Source organism: Pipistrellus kuhlii, unplaced genomic scaffold (assembly GCF_014108245.1).
Source record: "Pipistrellus kuhlii isolate mPipKuh1 unplaced genomic scaffold, mPipKuh1.p scaffold_m20_p_3, whole genome shotgun sequence".
In the NCBI taxonomy this organism is placed as follows: Eukaryota; Metazoa; Chordata; class Mammalia; order Chiroptera; family Vespertilionidae; genus Pipistrellus; species Pipistrellus kuhlii.
The window spans coordinates 116,189,223-116,204,652 of NW_023425529.1; the positions used below are offsets into that span (position 1 = coordinate 116,189,223).

At 37.9% G+C, this 15,430-nt stretch overlaps 1 pseudogene; it reads right to left on the minus strand.

The window, feature by feature from the left end:
* Window positions 1–1,924: 1,924 nt before the first annotated feature.
* Window positions 1,925–12,663, minus strand: LOC118729636 (annotated as a pseudogene).
* Window positions 12,664–15,430: the final 2,767 nt, after the last annotated feature.

Genomic DNA, 15,430 nt, shown 5'->3' on the forward strand with positions numbered 1-15,430 from the left:
AACAAGTTTATAATTCCATCAATTTTCCCCCTCTCTTCATTATTATTTCTCTTCTCTACTTTCAATCATTCTCCTTAAATGACTGAAAGAAGAGGAGATAAATGATATTTTCTGTTTAAAAACACAACAAACAGAAACCTTCTATTGACCTACATCTTGCTATAACTACTGTCTTTGTACATGATATTTTTCTTAAAAGAGTTTTGTATATAAACTGGCTGTGATTCATTTTCTTTCTCTTTTCTTGAACCCACTAGACTGAGGCTTTTCCCCTCACTACTCTATTGAAAATGCCATATGTCAAGATCTCAAGTAACATACACATTACTAAACCCAATAATCATGTCTTACAAGTCAGTGCTGTGCTGATAACTTTTAAGAAGGCCTTTTATGGGGAGAAAAGGTCTCTAGTTCTAAAAGTCTACTGATTCCTGTGTTATAAATACTTCTAACATGATGGCAATGAACATAGAGTATGAAGAAATCCAGGCAATTGCCCTCATTTACTGGCAGAGTAGGCTCCAGAACCCAGTGACCTTAATGGATGTTGCATTTTCTGCAGTATTTGATGCAATTAATTACTCAGTACTTCTCAACTCAACACTACATTTTTGGAAAACTACTCTCATCTGTATTACTCTTATATTGCGGTTTAATCCTTCTTGGTATCTTCTGTGCAACATGAGCACTCCCCATTGTTGCACCCTGATATCATGTTACTTTTCCATCTGTACTTGAAGACCTCAACCAGGCCCTCAAAATTAAATACCCTCTATATATCTAAATATTCCATTGTGACTAGAGTAAAAATATCTGAATTCAGATATCCAGTTATGAACTTGATACCTCCCCCTGGATATTTAAAACTAAAAATGTCCAATACTAAGCTCCAAGCATCTTTCCCAAACCTGCTCTAACCAGAATAGTTTCCATTTGTCCAGTTTTTCAGTCCAAATATGTGTCAATCTTAATGCCTTTCTTTTTCACATGTACATTCTATTACTTTCATGGCCACAACAGCAATCCTGTCACCTTTGCTTTCAAACAATAATCAGGTCTTTTGTTCTTACTATCTCCATTACAATTACCCTGCTCCTTTAGCATTGTAACTCACATAAATTATTTCAATTTGTCTTCTAATCTTACTGCTTGCACACTTGCCTCCAAAACCTATTGTAAAAATGGAAGCCAAATCTAAGGTATTTTTGGAATATATAGTATTATATCACTGTTCTGATTGCATCTTTGTAATGGCTTTGCAGCTCATCAAAATGAAATCTTTAGCCGAAGCCGGTTTGGCTCAGTGGTAGAGTGTCAGTCTGCGGACTGAAAGGTCCTGGTTTGATTCCGGTCAGGGGCATGTACGTTGGCTGTGGGCACATCCCCGGTGGGGGATGTGCAGGAGGCAGCTGGTTGATGTTTCTCTCCTTGACGTTTCTGGCTCTCTATCTCTCTCCCTTGCTCTCTGTGAAAAATCTATAAAATATATTTTTTTTAAAATGAAATCTTTATATTATCCCACGAATGTCTACGTAGACTACTGGTTCTCAACCTTCTTCATGCTTGACCCTTTAATACAGTTCTTCATGTTGTGATGACCCTCAACCATAAAATTATTTATGTTGCTACTTCATAACTGTAACATTGCTACTGTTATGAATTGTAATATAAATATCTGATGTGCAGGATATATTTTCATTGTTACAAATTGAACATAATTAAGGCATAGCGATTAATCATAAAGACAATATGTAATTATAATATATTGTGAAATATTTATTTCTAATTACAAGTAAATAAAAATTTGTCTTGAAGCATGGTGTAGCATGGGTAACAGTCTTAATATAACAACAGTAAACTACATTGCTACTTTTTGCGAGAAGCCCATCAGTGCTACTTTTTTCACACTGATGTTGAGTAAAAAGCCACCATCAGTGCAAAGGTTGAGATTGCTTCTTTCTCACCAGATCAGAAATTCTCAGGGTAGTCTTTGCAAGAGCACAATGAAGATCATCTTCCACAACTAGTCTACTTCTATATTTAGACTTGATAACCAAACAAGCTGGAAAAACCCTGTTTCACAAAAATATGTTGTTGGAAATGGAAGAAGAAGGCACAACACAGTCTCAGACAGAACAGGATGTGACTGTAAACACTTGATCCAGAATTTTGTAACTGGCATTGTAGAGAAATCAGTTCGTGCTGCATTGCTGTTAATAAGTTCAATGAAATCCTCTTGTGCTGTCTTAGGAACATCTTCAACTTTGACTGTGAATGGGCTTCTGGCAAGTGCAAATGGGGTGACAGGCAGATTTGGAAAGTACAATGAAATTTCGTCTGCAAGCATGTGCAAGTGTTCTTTCATAGAAATTATTATCATAATCCTTTTGTCTGGTTCAATGTCATGTTCCTCAAAGAAAGCAGATAAGGTAGGCAGCATGTAAATTTTATTTTTATCCAATTTTATTTTATTTTATTTTTTTTGCCAAAGCTGAAGTTTTATTTGCAATGATTGGATATTTTCAGACAAATCAAGGCATGTCGCATTTGGTCCTTGTAGTGATAAATTTAACTCATTCAAAATGGCAAAGGTGTCAACCAAGTAAGCTATTTTCTGCAGTTCACTATTATCGCTGAAAGTGCTTCAAACTGAGGTCTTGTTTTCTGTTTGAAAAACGTTTTGAGTTCATCATGAAGCTCAAAAACACGTTTTAAAACTTTTCGTCTTGACAACCATCTCACTTCAGTGTGAAATATCAGAGCATTGTTCGGCTCATGCAACTCATTGCACAGTTGCAAAATCAGTCAACTGTTTAAAGTTCTCACCTTTACAAAATTGACAGAACTTATGACACTTTTCATTACTTCTTGTAACTCTTGTGGCAGCATCTTCATTGATATTATTTGCCGGTAAATCATACAGTGAGTTCCGATGGCTTTTGGTGACTCATTCAATACCCAACATTGAAATCCAGATCAATATCCTAGCATAGCTGGAGCACTATCTATGCAAATACCACAAACCTTTTCCCAAGAGATCTTATGCTCTTTCAGAAATGAACCAACTGTGTCAAATACATCATGTACAGTAGTTGTCATTTCAAGAGGCTTGCAAAAAAGAAACTCATCTTTAAAGTCGCCAACATTAATATACCTCATGTAAACCAGGAACTGTGAACAGTTTACCTCTGTAGATTCATCAACCTGGATACTAAATATTGGAAGTGGAGCAGATTTAATTTCCTGGATTACCTGATCAAGAATTTCAACAGACATATCATCAATTCTTTTGTGGACAGTGTCATTAGATAAGGAAATTGCACTCAATTTCATAACAAATTCATCTATGATCATAACTTGAACAATATCTTTGGCCACTGGCAACAGTAAATCTTCAACAATAGTGTGAGATGTCATAGCTCTGGTGATTCTGAGTGTCACCAAATATGAAGCTTCAACGGCTGCTAAATTTTGTTTGTGGTACTTGCCACCAATATCAAGTCTGGCTTTCTTGATTCCATCAGATTTGCTTCTAAAATAGTTGGTATCCTTGCCAGCAAAATAGCGCTTTACTTTGTTTGTCTTCATAGATTTGGCTGATAGAACTTCACAACAAATAACACATTGCAGTTTCTCAATTCCTGCTGTAATTATTGAGGTAAAACCATACTGTAAAAAATCCTCACTGTATTTTCTTTTCTTAACATTCTTTCTCTACACGATCCACTGTCATGGGATGGTTTGATAATGAAAATAATATGTAACAATAGCTTTACTAGTACAAAAGTTGATACATGGCATAGTTCAGTCAATATAGTTCATTAAAAGTTTCCTATGATTTACCATTCTCTGTGTTGTTTTTTACATACCTGCTACTATGACAAGGGAGCAGTATTTACATCAACCACAGCTGAATATAAAAAGACTGATTAGCATCCAGATTAAGTTCCCATGGAACAGATTTTTTTTTTTGCAGTAGTTGATGATTTTACAGTGCATTGTTTTACATTTGCCCAGTAATTATAATTCATGAAGTGTCGTTTTACCTCCAATGCTGCTGCTTTCAACACAGTAGCTGCTTTCTACACAGTAGCTGCTCTCTACACATGTGTGCTGGTCCGTATAAGTACCTTATGGCGTCAACCCTATCACATACACCTGTATTTGTAATGGGTGTATGTGATGGAGTTGGTGCGATGATGTCATCACACCAGGTACTCTTATGTGGGCTGACCCACCTGGAGATGGATAGTGGAGTGGTGTCTAGGTTCCTAAGACCATCAGCAATCTGTGTTTTCTGATGGTCTTAAGCAACCCCTGTGAAAGTGTTGTTTGACCCCTAAGGAGTCACGACTCACAGGTTGAAACCCGCTGATGTAGACTAACTTTCTTAACCTTGACAATCTTATTTGTCCTTACTCTCTCTTTCACTCAGTCAGTCCAAAGCTCTGGTGCTTTGGTGTTCAAAGTGTGCTCTCTTTTCAGGGCCTGAAATGTTTCTCCTATATAGCCAATGATTCACTCCCTCATTTTAAGATATTTGTTCAAATGTTAAACTCCCAGTGAAATATTATCTAATCACAATTTAAAATTGCAAGATAAAAAACTAATAAATAAATGAAATAAAACTGCAAGGTGTTCTTGCCATAAACTGGTCACCTAGTATTGCCCCCCCTCCCCCACACACACATCTATCTATCATCTATCTAATTTGCCTTTTAAAATAATATTTTATCTGATCTTACCAGGATATAAATCTTAGGACATAAGTTTTTCTTAACTTTTTTTGTTTGCTTGTCTTTTTACAGATTTGGCATGAATATCTGGAAAAAATGCCTGGGCATGATAATGTGTAATAGTAACTTATAAAAACTTTGTTGAAAAAAATTTAAAAGAGTTTGCTACTTATTGATCATTATTTTTCAAACATTGATAAATAGTGTAGTTAAGTTCTGTTACATGACTCTCACAAACAAACACACACACTTATAAAATAAACAAACAAACAACAACAAAAAAAGCTAGGACACACTATTGGAATTTAATTTTAGTTCTGTCTACCTATCCACAATTATATGATAAAAGTGTGGTCCTTGACAAACATCACTCTTATGCACCAACCCTTTATAAGTGGTTCTGAAATTTTAACTAAATATATATATATATATATATATATATATATATATATATATATATAAATTCTGGGCTTAACAGATCAAGCTTTTAGAATTAAATTGCCGCCAAAACTGGTTTGGCTCAATGGATAGAGCGTCGGCTTGGGGACTGAAGGGTCCCGGGTTCAATTCTGGTCAAGGGCATGTACCTTGGTTGAGGGCATATCCCCAGTAGAAGGTGTGCAAGAGGCAGCTGATCAATGACTCTCTCTCATCGATGTTTCTAATTCTCTATCTCTCTCCCTTCCTCTCTGTACAAAATCAATAAAATATATTTTAAAAAATAGAACTAAATTGCCATGTGATCTGGTCATGCTGGAAGCCTATCATTGTTTTAATAATAGAGATCTGTGGACAGGGAATTCGGAGGGCTGGTGAACCTTAATTGCTCTATGGGTTAGAGCTAATCACTAGATATTGGTAGTTGATGAAGTCCCCACCTATTGGTCCTAAATTCACTGATTGGAGTTTCCTGCTTAGGACATATTGGTGTATCCTATAATTTTAATCTTAATAAAAGAGATGAAAATGCCAGAGGGAAAGTAGTCCGTCCTCCCACTAGAGTTGGACTACTGTCTGGCCCCCATTTCCCAAAATTAAATATTTTCAGTCTCTTTTTCATTTGTGTGTGGCCTTCTCCAGAATCCGAACCCTGATCCGAAACCCTGAATCATGCAGGATGTGAAAGGGGTTCCCACATAGTCAATTTTCTTTTTCTTTTTTCCTTTCTTCTTCTTCTTCTTCTTTTTTTTTAATTGATTTCAGAGAGGAAGGGAGAGAAGGAGAGAGTCCTAGGAACATCATTGATGAGGGAGAATCATTGGTCAGTTGTGTCCTGCATGCCCCGCACTGGGAAACGGAGCCTAATCCCAGGCATGTGCCCTGGCCAGAAATCACAGGGACACTTCCTGAGTCAAAGGTTGACACTCAACCACTGAGCCACACCAGCTGGGCATGATCTGGTTGATTTTCATAAAACTCAATATGCTATCCCTACCTTACCCCTGTCAAAATCCTCCTACAGATGTAAGAGTAATTCTATTTTGGATTTAGTATCACAGATTTAATATTACAATACCAAACCATTGTTTGGGATTTGTGAGCCTATTTATCACAGAAGAGTTGCTATTTCCTTAAGCTTTACATCTTCTAATTCTGGCACCCATCTCACATATTCTTCAAAGTAAAGATAAAAAAGCTCTGTATTTACTTTAGTTTCCCATACCACGATTCCTTTCTGAGAAGATTATAAATGAGGGATAATTTTATTTTTTATTTCCTTTTAATTGGAAGATATCTGTGATCTTGTTTTCATTGGCTTCTTTGTATGCATATAGGGGGAAGAGCATGTTGAGTGGAGATAATATTCAAGTTTATATATCCCTACAGCTATGTGGTAATAGCCTGCCTTATGATCTACCATTGTTTCAAAGCTATGGTTCCTTGAATCCAAGGTTAAACAAAGTTTAATGGGAAATATAGATTACTGTTATTTTCATGGCTCAAAAGTTATGGTTTTTAATTATATCATTTATACTGTTGCAGAAAAATATGGTTTAATAAAAAAAACAAAGATTTTTGTTTTGTTAGTTTGTTTTTAATCACACATCTTCCAGGAGACCATGCTACTTCCTAGGAGCAAAATAGTTCCTTAGAGGAATGAATTGATTCTTTCAGGCTAATAAGATACAAGTCTGTAGCATGGTTGAATGTTCTATTAACAGGCTAGAGGGAGGAACTAATATATAAACACAGGGGAAGGAAATTAATGTAAAAGAAAATACAGAGACAGAAGGAGAAAATCATAATGTAAGAAGGAAAAATGTGAATGGGATACAGGAACAAGGGGATTTAATCTTTGGAACATATTTTTTTCTCTAATTCCCTTTTGAACCTATGCTTTTATCTTTTTTCCTATGCACACCTTTGGAGCATAATAGGATGGTACAAAATATACTTCTAAAGAAACTGGCATTGATTAAATCATACTCTGCAAAACCAAATATAAAAGTAATAACATCTATTTAAAAAAATCTTTACTTTTTAAAGTATTACATATGTCCCCTTTTGAATCCTTACTCCCAAAAGCCCCAAACCTATTGCACTATTATTTGTGTTCATGGATAATGCATAAATGAGTTTACATAATTATTGTTTTATATTATATAGGTGTGACTGGAAAAGAGCAGAGAAAAATTCACAAGCAATGGTGGTATAAACAGAGGTAATGCAAAATAAAATAGATAGTAACAGAAATGGCTGGAAGAAAATGTAGTAAGTTTAACATGGGTCCAGAAACTATGGCTTGGAAGTGAAAAAGAAGAATGACTCATTGCGATATATTGTTATTTGACAAATGTTATTAAGTCATAAGTCAAAATTTTGCATGAGATTATGTTGAAAGTTGAACTAGCTCTAACTTCTAAGTGTAGTGTAATCTAAATTTGTTTTAATTACATTTGGTAGATTAGTTTAGTGACTCATTCTTCATTCGTTTGTGATTAATTTAAGTATATTCATTAAAAAATTACCATAAAACAGGTACTTTCTAGCTGTGGGAGAATGAGTGGAAAGTCAGAAGAGGTTCACCTAGCTGGTGTGGCTCGATGATTGAGTGCAGACCTATGAACCAGGAGATCATGGTTGAATTCCCAGTCAAGGCACATGTCCAAGTTGTGGGCTCAAACTCTAGTAGAGGCTATGAAGGAGGCAGCTGGCCAATGATTCTCTGGCATCATTGATGTTTCTAATTCTATCTCTGTCTCCCTCTCCCTTTCTTTCTGAAATCAATAAAGATTTTTTTTTTTAAAGAAAAGAAAATCAAAAGAGGTTCTGGCCTTCATGTAAAGAAATAAATACATAAAATGATTTCAGATAACTAAAATATATGAAGAAATGAATCATGCATTGACATTGAGAGAAACCAAGAGAAGGATGTCACTTTAATTAGAATAACATGGGAAGTCATAAGTGCTGAATTTTTCTATATCAACCTCTCTAAGCCAGGACTATGATAAATGGTAACTATAAATGTGCCAAAATAGATGAAAATGAGAAAACTGACATGGATCAATTTTAATCCAAATGTAACATTACTTATCCCCTATCACTTGAAGTTGAATGGAGAGAATTGGCCACCTGTAGTTAAAACACCTGTGAACTGTAAAAAAAAAAAAAATGTTTAGAACAATGACCAAAAGATATTAACTTAACTTGAGTGTGTGTCTTAATAAGTTTTTATATAGAGTAAACTCATAAGTTTTTATATTGCATCATATCTGATAATTTCACTTAAAATCCATGTGATAAAAGAAAATATTAATTATTTGTTGTTTGAATTCTAATGTGTTTATAATACTATGTTTTTAAATTCTGGAGATCTTCTAAAGACAATTTTTATAAGAACAACTACAATGTCTAAAATGTGAGGATATTTAAAAGTTATATTGGGAAATTGTGGCAAAGAATACAAAAAGAAAGGAGACATCTTTAAATCTATATATTTTTAGTTAATAAGGAAAATCACTTATGTAGAAGGTGGGAGAATTTTGAATCAAGCTTGGTATATGTTTATAATGCAACTGAAACCTTGATGAGAATTTTTTTAAAAATGAGTCTACCTATCATAATTGACAGTTTCTGAGACATCCTAGCTTACAAGATACATATTATTAAATAATTTAACCATCCCCTTCTTTTAATATCTAAGTTATGAATCGCTTTACTTAAATATGTTCTTTTAATTCAGCCTACTATGGTCTTTCCATAGCTATATTTTTCACTGTAGTTCACGTAGATGTTATCTGTTCACTCTCTTACTATCAATATTATGTTATTAAGTCTTTAAATTAGTTACTATGCACCTATGCTAAAACCCCAAATTTTCACTGTTGTGGTGAAAATTCTGTTAATGTCGCTGATAGTTTTGAAGATTAAAATGAAATTTCATAGCTATTGATGGTGACCAGTTGGAGTTGGATTAGTTGGCTTGTATTCTCATGTGTTGTTTGTTTGTTTATTTATTTATTTATTTATTTATTTTTCTTTGGTTTCTAATTTTTTTTCTTGTTTTTTTTTCTTATTTTCTTCTTCTTCTTCTTCTTCTTCTTCTTCTTATTATTATTATTATTATTACAGGCCCATTGCACTATATTTGTGTAAGAATAGGCCTTTCTTCCCCTGGTTTTACTCCTGGCTGCCTGGGAGCCGCCAAGCCCTTGCTCCCAGCTGGAGCATTTCTCCTGTAGCTACCTCCATCCCTTTCCATCCCCCTCATAGCAGGTGTCCCACCCTGGCTGGTCACTATACACCTGCATATGCAAATTCACCTTCCATCTTTATTGGGTCAATTTGCATATTCACTCCTGATTGGCTGTGTGAGTAGTGGAGGTACAGTCAATTTATATGTTTGTCTATTATTAGGTAAGTGATTATTACTTCTTTCTGTTTATATTCATCATTGATCCACTTCAGTAGGAACAGATATCAGAGAATATATTTTTACTTTATTAAGTTACCATGTCTGCCAACAAGAAGTTCCATATTGGCAATTATCTCATCCTCAACACCATTGGCAAGGGATCTTTTGCAGAGGTCATGTTGGCCTGCCATATGATCACTAGCACAGAGGTTGTTGCGAAAGTTGTGAATTAGCAGGGTTCCTCTGATATTCTTCAAGAGATTCATTGTATTAAAGGATTAAATCTCCCTAACATCACCAGGTTGTTTGAGGTCATTACCACCAGGACAAAGTGTTTCTCTTCATGGAGCTGTTAGAGAGAGAACATTATATGACTGCTTGGAGAACTGTGGCCCCATTATAGAGAAGGAAGCCCAAGCCCTGTTCTGACAACTACTATAGGCAGTACATCACTGCTACCAGAGACATATCTTACATTGGGACCTAAAGCTGGAGAACAAACATCTAGGTGGTGAAATGAATGAAATTAAATTAGTAGATTTCAGCTTTAGTAGGGAATTTACAGAAGAGAAACAGCACTTTCTGTGGCACTGCCTTCTATATGGCACCAGAGATGTTCCACTTTGATCCCTGTTAGGGCCTGAAGTTGGACGTCTGGGGCATGGGATAGTGCTCTACAGGATTGTGAAGTGGGAACTGCCATTTGTGGGGAAAATTTTTGAAGAATTTAGGGCGTACATCTTTGTACTATACTTCCTGTTTCTACAATCCCAAAACCCTTTATAAATATGAATAACCCGAAACCCCAGCTAAAGACCAACCCTGGAAGATATAATGAAAGACCACTGAGTCATCATTGGTCACTCAGAGGAATTAAAGCCATACAACCAGTCACCCTGGGGTGACTTACTAGTTGTACCGATTAATAATGCAGATCGTTTTTCAATAGATGAAGTTACATATATGTTGATATATATGTGATTTGATATGTATGTTATTTTCTATTGACAGCAAGTTTAAAAACTTCATATGTCAAATTTGCTGAAGGTGTTAACATCATAGATATTTTTACACTTAAAAGTGTCAAATTTCATGTAAAAAAAAGAACATTTGTGGGAAGTTTTAATTCATTACTTTTGCTGGATAGTTCAGAAAGCTTATGGTGAACATGCTCCACCTCAAGATACATTGGTTTAAACACTTTAAAAGTGATAATTTCTATATGAAAGACAAAGAACTTCCAGGTCAACAGAAAAAAAATTTGAAGAACAAGAATTACAAGCATTATTGGATGAAGATTCTTGTCAAACTCAAAAAACAACTTACATAAAGAATAAACGTAAGTTTATAAGCAATAAGAAATATTTTAAAGGAAGGGAAATGGGTGGCACATCAAGTGAATGAAAGACAAATGGAAAACAAAAAAATTATCAGTAAAATGTTGCTTGGAATTGTGACTGGAGATGAAAAGTGGATTCATTTTGAGAATCCCAAACACACAAAATCATGGGTTGATTCAGGTCAACTATCAAAAATGACTGCAAGGCCATATAGCTTCGGAAATAAGACAATGCTCTGTGTTTGGTGGGATCAGGAAGGTGTGGTGTATTATGAGCTTCTAAAACCAGATGAAACCATTAATACTGATTGCTACCAACAACAAATAATCAATTTGAACCACGCTTTGATCATAAAATGAACAGAATGTTCCAGAAGACATAGCAAAGTAATTTTGCTTCATGAAGACACACTATCACACACTTCAAAACTAGTTAAAAACACATTAAAATATTTTAATTGATTTTTTTTAAGAGAGAGGAAGGGAAATGGATAGAAAGCTAGAAACATCAATGAGAGAGAACATTGATCAGCTGCCTCTTGCACACCTCCCACTGGGGATGTGCCCCCAACCAATGTACATGCCCTTGACCAGAATTGAACCTGGGATCTTTCAGGCCACAGGCTGACGCTCTATCCACTGAGCAAAACCAGCTTTGGCAACACATTAAAAGATCTTGCCTGGGTAGTATTAACCCACCCTCTGTACTCACCAGATCTTGCTCCTTCAGATGACCACTTGTTCTGATCGATGGCACACACACTTTCTGAGCAGCACTTCAAATTGTATGAAGAAGTGGAAAGTTGGGTCTCTGAATGGTTTGCCTCAAAACAAGAAAAGTTCTATTGGGACAGTTTCCATAAATTACCTGAAAGATGGGGAACTGTGTAGCTAGCAGATGGACATTACTTTGAATAAAGTACTTTTGATGTTTCTCTTGAAATTATTGTGTTTTCTTTGATTACAAAATCTGCATTATTAACTAGTACACATTAATGTACATTATTAACCAGGTAGATGCCCATGTAGCTCAAATAATGAATTACATGGGATATGGGATATGAGCAGCATGAGCTACAGGGGTCACTCAGAGAAAGAACAGATAACATCATGGGCACTTATCTAATAGTAGATAGCCTGAAAACCAAGATTTGTGGCTGCATGATCAAGGTAAGGCACTGGCACTCCCCTAACCCCAGTATCAGTCTTTCTAATGCAGGGGATTCAGGCATCAGGGCAGAAAGACAGAGACCGTGGAATTCCACCACTCAGCCTACAGTCAAGGATGCCTATTCCCCCAGGCAGCCTGGAAGGGAGGACCATCACTCCCCCAGACAGCATGAAAGCAAGGAGGATGACCATTCCCCTTGATTAGCCTAGAAGCAAAGATGGCCATTCACCCAGCAGCCTTGAGTCAAGAATGACCATTCTCCCAGTTAGCCTAGATGCAAGGTCTACTATTCACCAGCCAGAGTTTAAGCAAAGAAAATCATTCACCCAGCCAGCAGGGAAGCAAGGACCACAACTCCCCTATGCAGCCTAGAATCAAGGACTGCCACTCCCCCTCCTTCCCCACTGAGTCCAGCTCTCCAGTGTGACTCTGGGGGTTCCCCCACCACTCACAGCAGCAGCAGCAGCAGCAGCAGCAGCAGCAGCAGCAGAGCAGCAGCACTGGTGGTGGAGCCCCAGATGGAACCATTAATGAAAACTGCCTTCAAGCTGGGCAGCATGATGGGAGGACCCCTGCCTCTTCCTCTGGCCACAGCCCGGGCCGGCAGGGAGTGGCTAGAGGGGCCTTCAGGACTTATTTAAGATTCCTATGTTATAGGCCATTCACTGACATGCAGCATCTCAAAAGGACAGGAGTGAAGCCAATATAATTTTTTATAATAGTGGGTGGCCAAAGCAGACCACAGTCAAATATGATTGGGAAATCAAGCAGCACTCTCTGTATTTTAAATGTTGAACTTCAAAGATGCTGAGCTCCAGGGAGACAGGCCCTGTAGTGTGGGAAATTAGCCAGAGGCTGGACACAACCAGCTGCAGGTGAGAGGGGTGCCAAAAATAGACGCTGTGTTTGCAAGTTGACAGGACCTGGTCCAGGGGACCATGGGAGTCTGTAAACTGCCCAAGCATTCTCTGCATGGGATTCACATTAGGAGGGTATCTAGCATCTCTATGGCCTTCAGAAGCATCTTATCCAAAATGACTTACAAGCTTAGAAGACTGCCTGGAGCCCCCCAGGGGTCAAAAGTGAATAAATGAAACTTCACAGATTGTAATAGTTTTTCTTGGGGCCCTTTTTCACTTATTTATGCTTGTATTGCTGATTCTGACGAGGGATCAAACCTACATCTTGGCATCTTAGGACAACACTCACCAACTGGAAATCTAGCCAGGGACTGATTGATTTTTATTGAGTTCCTGTCTTTTAGAATGTGTAAGAAGTGGACTCCATGCCAAAACCGGTTTGGCTGAGTGGATAGAGCATTGGTCTGCAGACTGAAGGGTCCCAGGTTCAATTCCAGTCAAGGGCATGTACATTGGTTGTAGGTACATCCCCAGTGGGGGGAGTGCAGGAGGCAGTTGGTCGATGTTTCTCTCTCATCAATGTTTCTAGCTCTCTATCCCTCTCCCTTCCTCTCTGTAAAAAAAAATCAATATAATATATTTTAAAAAAAGAAGAAGTAGACTCCTTGGGGGATATAAATAAGCAAAAATTGTTCTTTCTGAGTTCAAATACAAAGTGTTTCATGTATACATATACCTGTGTACTATACATTTATTTGTATAAACACACTAGAAGCCCAATGCACTAAGATTGGTGCTGGAATGGGCTTTCCTTTCCCTGGCTTCGGGCACCACCTTTCCACTCCTGCCAAGCCCCTTTCTGCTCAGACTCCAGAGCCGCCTCTTTCTGCTCTGGGATTGGCTTCTTTCTGCTCCAGCTCTGCCTTTCCAGCTGCCCAGAAGCCCTGAGAGACTGGGGTGGGGCAGAACGCCTGTGTCATCACCATGGTGATGATGCAAGTGTTCCAACCCCCTCACTCCATGTCAATGTATGCAAATTAACCACCATCTTTGTTGGTTTAATTTGCATATCACTCCTGATAGCATAGCTGAGGTATTATCAATTTACGTGTTTGACTATTATTAGATAAGATATAGATATAGATAAGTGAAAAGCACAAAATAAATAACATGGCATTCAAAAACTTTATATAATTAGTCTATCTATGTGAAAATGCTTACAAATATTTAAAGTTCATATTTTGGGGAAACAATATGCAGAGTTACTTAATGACTTAAAATCCCTAATATTCCATGCATTTGATTAGATAAAGAATAAAAAGTTTGATGATATTAAGTACATACCCTATATAATAAAAGGCTAATATAAAAATAGATCCAATGGTGGAACTATCTAACAACCAAACAACCAGTCCCTATAACGTGTTGACCACCAGGGGGCATGTGCAGAACATGGCAGGTGTCAGCCGTGGTGGAATGGTAGAGCAGGTGAGCGGGGGCACCAGACCAAGGTTGGGTGCCAGTTGCTGTCATTGGGGTGAGCCACTGGTGGTTACAGAAAATTATTTGCTCCTGTGCACCGCAGTCTTGCCTAACACTTGCACCCACTGCTGCTGCCTTCCCTGCTCACCCCTCAGCTGGAGCCACCACTTGCACCCCCTGAATGTGCCAGGCCTGCTCTCACTGACTGCAGGAACTGGAGCTGCTGCTCACACCCACTGCTGGTGCTGGAGCCGCCACTTGCACCCACTGCCAGTGCCCTGTACCAGTCCTGATCGCTAGGCCCCATCAGCAGGTGTGAGTGGTGGCCAGCCCCAATCGCCCCTCAGGAACAAGAGGATGTGCAGAAGCCCTGAGGGGCAATCAGGAAAGCAGCCACCACTTGCACCCACTGATGGTGCTGGCCCCGCTCACACCCACTGCTGGCACTAACCCAAATCACTTCACACTGTCAGTGGGTGCAAGCGGGGCCAGTGCTGTCAGCATGTGGGAGCAGCAGCACTAGGAATGAGGCTGATGGCAAATAGGAGATGGGGACTGCAGCAGGAGGGGCTAGGGAAGGGGAGTGGAGGATGGGCCAAAACCTGTCCCTGTGCCCTCCACAGCCACAGTTCCTTTCAAGGTGCTACAAATTCATGCACTGGGCCCCTAGTCATTATATGAATTGTTGAGGAATCATAAACTCTATTGGTGAGCAGATGGCTTTACACAGCTGATCGGCAAAAACAATTTTGCTTTATCTATTAAACTTGTTAATACATGATTTATTAGTATATATCCTAAAGAAACTTCATATAGTCAGAAAATTCACTGTGTAAGAGTTTTTATAGTAACATTCTACCTAATAAAAGAGAAACATGCAAATTGATCATACCTTCACTATGCCCACAAGCCCTGCCCACCAGCCAATCAAGGTGAGTATGCAAATTAACCCAACCAAGATTGCGGTTAATTTCCATAGCCAGG